General features: G+C 40.6%; 1 long non-coding RNA gene across 1 annotated transcript; it reads right to left on the bottom strand.

The window, feature by feature from the left end:
- Nucleotides 1-427: 427 nt before the first annotated feature.
- Nucleotides 428-7350, bottom strand: LOC146810441 (uncharacterized). The gene is made up of 2 exons (XR_014966591.1): nucleotides 5354-7350; nucleotides 428-5246 (listed from the first exon to the last, which is right to left on the bottom strand). It is a non-coding gene; the product is annotated as an uncharacterized LOC146810441 (long non-coding RNA).
- Nucleotides 7351-7819: the final 469 nt, after the last annotated feature.

The raw sequence follows: 7819 nt of genomic DNA, 5'->3' as shown, positions 1-7819 counted from the left end.
TACCAGGAGCATTAACTGGCGTTGGTAGCTTCCATGAGTAATCACAAATAGGGTAGCCTTTCCACCATACTAGAAACTGCAACCTCATGAGGAAAACAAGAATCACAAATTTCAGCAACTTCAAGCTCTGGATGTCCATCCTCCTGCACAGGAGGAGGAGAGAACAGTTCAGTATAAAAACATTTAGAAAGAATGAATGGTTTTAACTGGGAAACATAAAAATATAATAATAAGCGCAACTTATCACCCCTAAGGGTATCTATGCGCTGGGGACCGTTGGGGAGATTAAGTGAGCTCTATTGCCCAGAGTCACATGATGCTGCGCAGAGCTGTAGAAAATAGGCCTCAGCTAGGCCTACCAGTGCAAGGGGTTCGCCCTTCTCTGCACAGAGTCCTCAGACTATTAGAAAGAAGTTGGCACAGAATCTGAAATAGAAAATACATAGTTTATTAAACCTCAGGAGGTGGAACCACATTCACCCAGCACCCTGTGGTGCTGAATGAAGGTAGCACCCAGAGTAGAAGAACCATGGGTCTTTTATACCCACACAGGGGCTCAGGAAAAGGACGATGCAAGCATACATGAGAAGAGTTACATACATAGATGGTCATACAGAAATGCACCGTAAATAGTATAGGAGGAGCTAGCAGTTGCTGACTCTGGTAGAAACAACCTGATAGTTACAGACTAAAAACAGATGCATGGACAGTTAGATATTCCTGCGCATGTGCAGGGTAGCAGAGTCTAAGTATAGCCAGTCCTTTAAACAGAGCACAAGGGAAGACAAAATGGCTGCCAGAAATACAAAATGGATTCCACAAAATGTACAGGATAGCCTGTAAATACCAGATGGATTCTGCTAACGCTAATTTAATTGCAGCCAATTTACGACAGACGACCCTTTTAGCGTTAGCTGAAGACATCTCCCATAATCCATTCGGAAAAATGAAAAATATGCATATTAATTTTTAATAAAATTTTTTTTTTTTCTTTTCATAAATTTCCTAATTCATTGCTAGGTGGGCATTTCTCATTCTAAATATTGTTAAGCGGGTATGTATGAGGTATAAACAGAAGTACAAAGGGAACAGAGAATTGGGTCATACAGATAGCAGGAGAGAGTAATTACTATTATCAGAAACAGAATTATTAGCTTTCTAGTCCTTAGCAAATCCTAGAACCATCCAGTAAAAACATTTTCAAGGTTCCCATGCATTTCAGTTACCATCAATTTCAATATCAAAGTATCCAACAGTACATATCTAATAAAAACATTTTCGCTAGACTTTTCCAGTGTTTCCTTTATGAGGGCTAGAGTATCTATCATTATACCCAATACAAACATTAAAGCAGTCAGACATATTATTTACAAAAATGATCCTGGATCCAGGGGACCAGGAGGACCATGAGAATTAGGACGAAGAGCTGCAAAGGGTTGCTCCTCCTCAAAAATGGGACGATCAATGGGGTACATTTTCAACCAAAAGAAAAAGAAGTCCTTGGGAAATTAAAGCCGCTGTACAACCAACCAGAGGGGAGTCTTCTCCCTGTGTCCGTTTGAGCCTCACAGGCAGGCTCTTGTTGTTCCCACGGTGGAGCTGCACAACTCGCAACTCAGGAATCATGGCCTAGTTTCAAGGGAAAAGTTTCTTCTTTCAGGATAGGGCAATCACCCACCAGGGCAAATGCGCTCAGCGATCCTGTCCAGTGTCTCAGGCAGTGCACCAGTTTTCTTCATTTCAATCTAACAGGCACCAGAGACACAGCACCTGTACCCTGAACTCAAGTCCTTCCCTAACTCCTGTATTGCTCTGCTGGCACACTGCTCTTTCGTTGGGGCCATGGATTGCATTCAGTGTGCCCAGGTATCTCCTTTACAGCCACTTTGGGACCAGGATTCAGAGGCCTGATGCTAGGATCTCTGAAGCAACCCTTGTTTCAAAGGGGGTTACCTCAAGCAAAAACCTTCTTCCCTTCCTGGTCGGTCTGTGACTCTCAGCTGGGCATCAAAAGCTTGATCCACGATTTCTCCTTTCCGATTTGTGACCCCGTCTTTCGCCCAAGATAGTAGCAGGGGTACGCTCATCACAATGCTTCCGGCCTTCTACCTTCACTGAGGTCCTGGTTGCCAGCAGTGCCTGTGCAGGTTACCTTCACTTTGACTTCAAGCTGGACTGGTGCTGACTCCTCAAGCTGGATCTGATGTACGCGCCCCTCTGGCAATGGTTGTAAAGCAGCAAATATCTATTGGTGGACAGAACAAAAGGTCTTTAGACAAGGCACAAAAATAATCTATCAACAGAGAGGATAGTCTCAGAATACTTCCTAGTCCAGGGACGCCCCATATATTAACAAGGCACCCTGGAACCACTTTCATATATGTGAGAGTAAATAAAACAACAGTCTGGACCTATTAGCAAGTATAAAAACTCTTTAGTGAACTGACAAGAGTAATACGTCACCCAATGCCAAGCAGTCAAGGAAGTCTGTGTTCATTTCTAAAGACCCTCAAGAAAAAGGAAATGTTATACACGTTTTACTCCTAAACATTGCATTATTTGTACAGGACTGCAGACACTTCTAAAATGATTTTTCTTAATTAAAGCACCTATATTGTATACTCAGGACCATGCTCTCATGTTATAGGAGCAACAGGAAAATCTAACACTGCTAATTTAACAGGGATTCCTATTACATACAGAACTAAAAACTTCAACATAATGGGTACATGTTCTCCAGCGGAACATCTTGTGACTAACAGACTCCTGTAAAACAATATTTTCCTCAAAAATGTTTGCTAAGGATCACATAGACCTCTTCCCTGCATTCTACATTTTCACAATCCAAACTATGCAACATTAGTTCTAGTAAGGACTGTCAGTTTATTTACACAGACTAGCTAATAAAACTAGCAATGCCCTTGCAAAACTGTATGTAGCATGAGAATAACAAACAATAGTGGTGTTGTCACCTGAGAATTTTCAAACAAAAACTACCCACAGCTAGTTCCCCTTAAAGATCAAATAAGGAAACAGCAACCTAGACTACTCATCCTCTCATAATTCCATCAGAGAGGATGGGTAGTAACATAGCAAAATATATTTATTCGTTTTATTAATGCTAATAATGTTTAAAACAGTATTACTGAATAGCCAATTTAATGTCTCATGGTTATTTCACAGACAGTTTAGACAGGCTCAAAAAAAAGTAAGAAAAAGAGAGAGAACACATAAATTTGCCTACCCTTAATTTGTAGAGGAGCTAGCCTCCACTCCCCAGTTTTGACGGTAAGAAACCTGTACCAGGTTTCATTCTGTCAACACTATCAACCCCAATTTGTAGCAACTGGGCATAAACAAACTCTGAGGAGCGAAATAGCACATTTCAGCTAGCCAAAGAACATATTCCTTTAGCAAATGTACTAGTGCAACATGAGACCGCATGAAGTCAAACTGAATCCCATTGCTTCCTGAATTCAACCCTAAAAACATTTATACTATATATATATGGCAGAGCCATTGTCCTTTAAAGAGAGGTCACATATACTATGTGCATTGAGTGCACACAAAAACTTGCTTTTACCAAAAAAAAAAAAAAGGGTAAGCAAAAACCTCTTTCTTCCCCTGCCATTTCGTCTTTCAAATGTCGAAATGTCAAAGCAACGTTGTGCTGAGCCCTACAGGCTTCTAAATGTAGGACTTTGACCTATAACCTATGCAGCTGTTCCCCAGCATGCATGCAAGGTTTTCATGTGGTGCTTCCAAGTCAAAGTGACCCTAAAGACCGAAGACAGAGCAGCAAAACCCACTCTGTGTGTCTACCAGCAATTTCAGAGGTAAGCTTAATAACTTCTGCCAATTTTTGTACATTGATATGTATAAGCAGTGTGCCAAGCGTTTGTCTAGCAGTATAGATGGTCTATGCTTACATATGTGCATTTACTGGGGCATAAGGCAGTTTAAAAACTGATCTGACTGGAGAAAACTCATTTAAATAGTGAATTTTTACCCAAGTTCGACTTTGATTTTCAGGGCACTTAAAAATTAACATCCTACAATGTTTTTGCATAATAGTCATCCCCAGAATGTCCTCTACATATCCCAGAGATGTGGCATCAAAAATGTATAATGTATACCCTTATAAAAATGAGTTTTGTACGCCTGGGTAAAGTGACATTTTCACATGTAATTGACCCCCTATTGCTGTATAGCACGGCTTAAATGCAATTTGGATGCTAGGAGGTCACAGTATCATTATTAGGCATTATAAATAGTAAAAAACGAATTTGTTTTTGCACCTATTTGAAATAACATTTTTTTTTTATATAATCAAAATATATTTTTTGTTAATAAATCTAATCATTTTGATGAGTCTACATATGAAAAGCGAGCTGCATCCTTTGCCTATTATATTGAAACACATTAATTCTTAGCCCTAAGCACAGAAGCTTATCTTGAAACATCTTAAGTCTGCGCCACTTTTAAATGAAGGACAGCCATTATTATTGAACATCAAAAACCACTCTTATCCTTATTTTAAAAAAAAGGCATTAAGAAAAGAAATCCCTACTGTCAATCTGCAAAAATAATGAAACTACATTTCTAACTTTGGAAACAGCAGTCTGAAATGCAGAATTTTACTCCGTGTTTTTGACTTCAACTATTCTCTGTAGCCGGAGTCCGAAATAGAAATGGTCTTGTTGACACAGCTGTTTAACACGTAAAGGTGTCGAAATTCACACGCCTTGCAAGTCAACCCTTCAAGCCAACACAAATCTGTCGTGCTGTATAATGTGAATGCCTTTGAATACCCTATACAAAAGATAAATGCTGTGACATTTTGTATCTGAATTTAGTCTATTGTAAAACACACAATTTCGTTTTTCTCTTTACACAGGTCATCTTAATTTTAACTTTCTAAAGGTAAAACTCTTATCCGATAATCCATGTTAATTTTGCGCCACAATTTCCACTGAGAAAATTAATTCTCAATTAGAAAATCGTTTTTATATAGGCATATAGCCCTTAAAATTTCAAGCAAGAGCATCATTTTACTTTTTGTGTAGGATTAATGCAACAGTTTTAAAAAAAAAAAAAAACAGTTTTCTATGGAAAGTCTAACTGGTCTTTGCACAAAATAGGGCAGAGGAAGGCTCCTTGGGTTTCGTTCCTCAGCTGCCCTGTCTCATCAGAGAAGCTAAACCTCAGCGCAGAACCGGGCCACAGCGAGTGCTCCTAGCCCCCACCTTTCTCCAAGGCTGTCCTGCTGCAAGCATTACACATTTTCATGTCAGTGAAGCTTTCTAAGCAGTGATTTCACCTCCTGGTTCACTCCTCTATTTTTAGCCCCCACCTTACAAGCTGCAAGGTCAAAATCTGCCTTGCACAGCCCTGAAGCTGTCAAAGACAAAAAGCCTTCCTAATGTTATCTAAACTGCAATAATTTGCCCTATGGAAACATTTATTTTAATATACAATTTCTTTTCAAGGGTCATAAATTTAGGTTCAATTCTCAGATTAGCAGGTTCAGCTTAAATTAGAACCTACAACCCTGTGGACCCAGCACATTGGCTCACTGAACCACCAAGAACACAAAGCTGCATAGGAACAATTTGCAAATTCGAAATACCCACAATTTTTCCAAGCTAAACTTTTAACGGGTCCCTAATTACTCTTCATTAATACTTTTGTACATTAAGGGTGTCATCAAATCACAGGGGTTGCTCTTTCTCTTGCTACACCCCTCTCAATTTCCTTTTGCGACTTATTGATGGTGATGAGACCAAATTAAATTTACTCCTTAACAATTTCACTTCTCAGAATTCTTTCACATATTCACAGTCATTCAATCACACGCTTTTTCCAGTGCTAGCAACATCCAAAACACAATTTACCACACCATAACATGTAAACACACATTTAACCCACAGATCAACACTTAAGACAGAAACAAAAGACAGCCCACAGACTGTACTTAAACCAAACCATTTGTAAATACTAGTTGCAAGTCATATTCACCAGATTTGGCTGGCAGAACACCAAAAAAAAACGCTCTGCATCTCATCACTTATGAATGTTACTAAGTACACAGACCAGGATCCTTTTATGTACATATTTAGTTCCTCGGGGTACTAGTCACCACTTACAGGTATTTTTATTCCATAATGCGCTGTACATTATAGAAGAAAGACCATACTTAATATACATATCCCTATTAGGCGTCCCCTCCGAGGGGGGGCCAGTTGTGCTTCATCAAGTTTCATTTTGGTACCATTCCAAAGGCAACACATCTTTTGAAGTGTGCTAAAGACAGATATGCCAAAAAATAGTGCAGAATATGCAATATTATAATCAAAGTAGCACTTAAGGTACCTTTAGTACGATGTGCCGTTCAAATCAATTCAGTTAGAGAAAATTCTCCTCATTACCTGCCTATGTGAATTGCAAGTCACATATGTCAAAACAAACCAAGTTGGCCAACACAAAATATACCATACTCAAAGCCACAGTAAGCGTTACTAAACTACCTTACCAATCACAGGCATCAAAACCAACAGCAAGCGCCGCAGACACTTACCAATCACTTGGTGTTCAGATTCATCCTGCCAAGTTCTAAAATCGACCAAATGGTCACTGCACGGTGAATCAACAGAAGAGATCTCAGTCGAGGACCGGTGCCACCTGGATGGTCAGATCAGAAAGAAAGGAAAAGTCGCCGTGGATGCCAAGACTCTGGTCTTATCGGGCAGTGATCACGTCCAGAGCGAGATTCCAATCCTTCGTCGCGACCAATCCTTTGGGCATCCGAGTCACCGATGAGCCCCAAGTTGAGGCGCCAATTGTAGAAAATAGGCCTCAGCTAGGCCTACCAGTGCAAGGGGTTCGCCCTTCTCTGCACAGAGTCCTCAGACTATTAGAAAGAAGTTGGCACAGAATCTGAAATAGAAAATACATAGTTTATTAAACCTCAGGAGGTGGAACCACATTCACCCAGCACCCTGTGGTGCTGAATGAAGGTAGCACCCAGAGTAGAAGAACCATGGGTCTTTTATACCCACACAGGGGCTCAGGAAAAGGACGATGCAAGCATACATGAGAAGAGTTACATACATAGATGGTCATACAGAAATGCACCGTAAATAGTATAGGAGGAGCTAGCAGTTGCTGACTCTGGTAGAAACAACCTGATAGTTACAGACTAAAAACAGATGCATGGACAGTTAGATATTCCTGCGCATGTGCAGGGTAGCAGAGTCTAAGTATAGCCAGTCCTTTAAACAGAGCACAAGGGAAGACAAAATGGCTGCCAGAAATACAAAATGGATTCCACAAAATGTACAGGATAGCCTGTAAATACCAGATGGATTCTGCTAACGCTAATTTAATTGCAGCCAATTTACGACAGAGCTGCCGCCAGGGATCGAACCGCAAGCCTCACGCTCTGGAGTAAGCCTCACTGGCCGCTGTGCCACACCTCTCCCTAAACATAAAAGACAGGGTACTGGGTTCGCAAAGGTAAGTTGCACTTTTGAGCAGCCGCAGCCCGGCCCAACCGGTTTTACCTGCAGCCCGTGCAGGTAAAACCGGTGGGGCCGGGTTGACGGGATTTGACAGATGACCACGAGGGAAAATTAAATAAATACATAATTTTTCCACACGGTCGTCTGTCAAAATCCCCAGGCCCCCTCACCCTACTCCACTGATCTTACCTGTATGGGCCACGGCTGCTTTTGAGTAAGTCTACACTTCATAGTGTGTTTACTACTTTCAGTATTCACAAATTCAGAGTGTAAACATACTACAAAAGTGCTACATGTCC

Source organism: Triturus cristatus, chromosome 7 (genome assembly GCF_964204655.1).
Source record: "Triturus cristatus chromosome 7, aTriCri1.1, whole genome shotgun sequence".
In the NCBI taxonomy this organism is placed as follows: Eukaryota; Metazoa; Chordata; class Amphibia; order Caudata; family Salamandridae; genus Triturus; species Triturus cristatus.
Note: the sequence above shows the minus strand (reverse complement) of the source record. Positions and strands in the feature narration are given on the sequence as shown.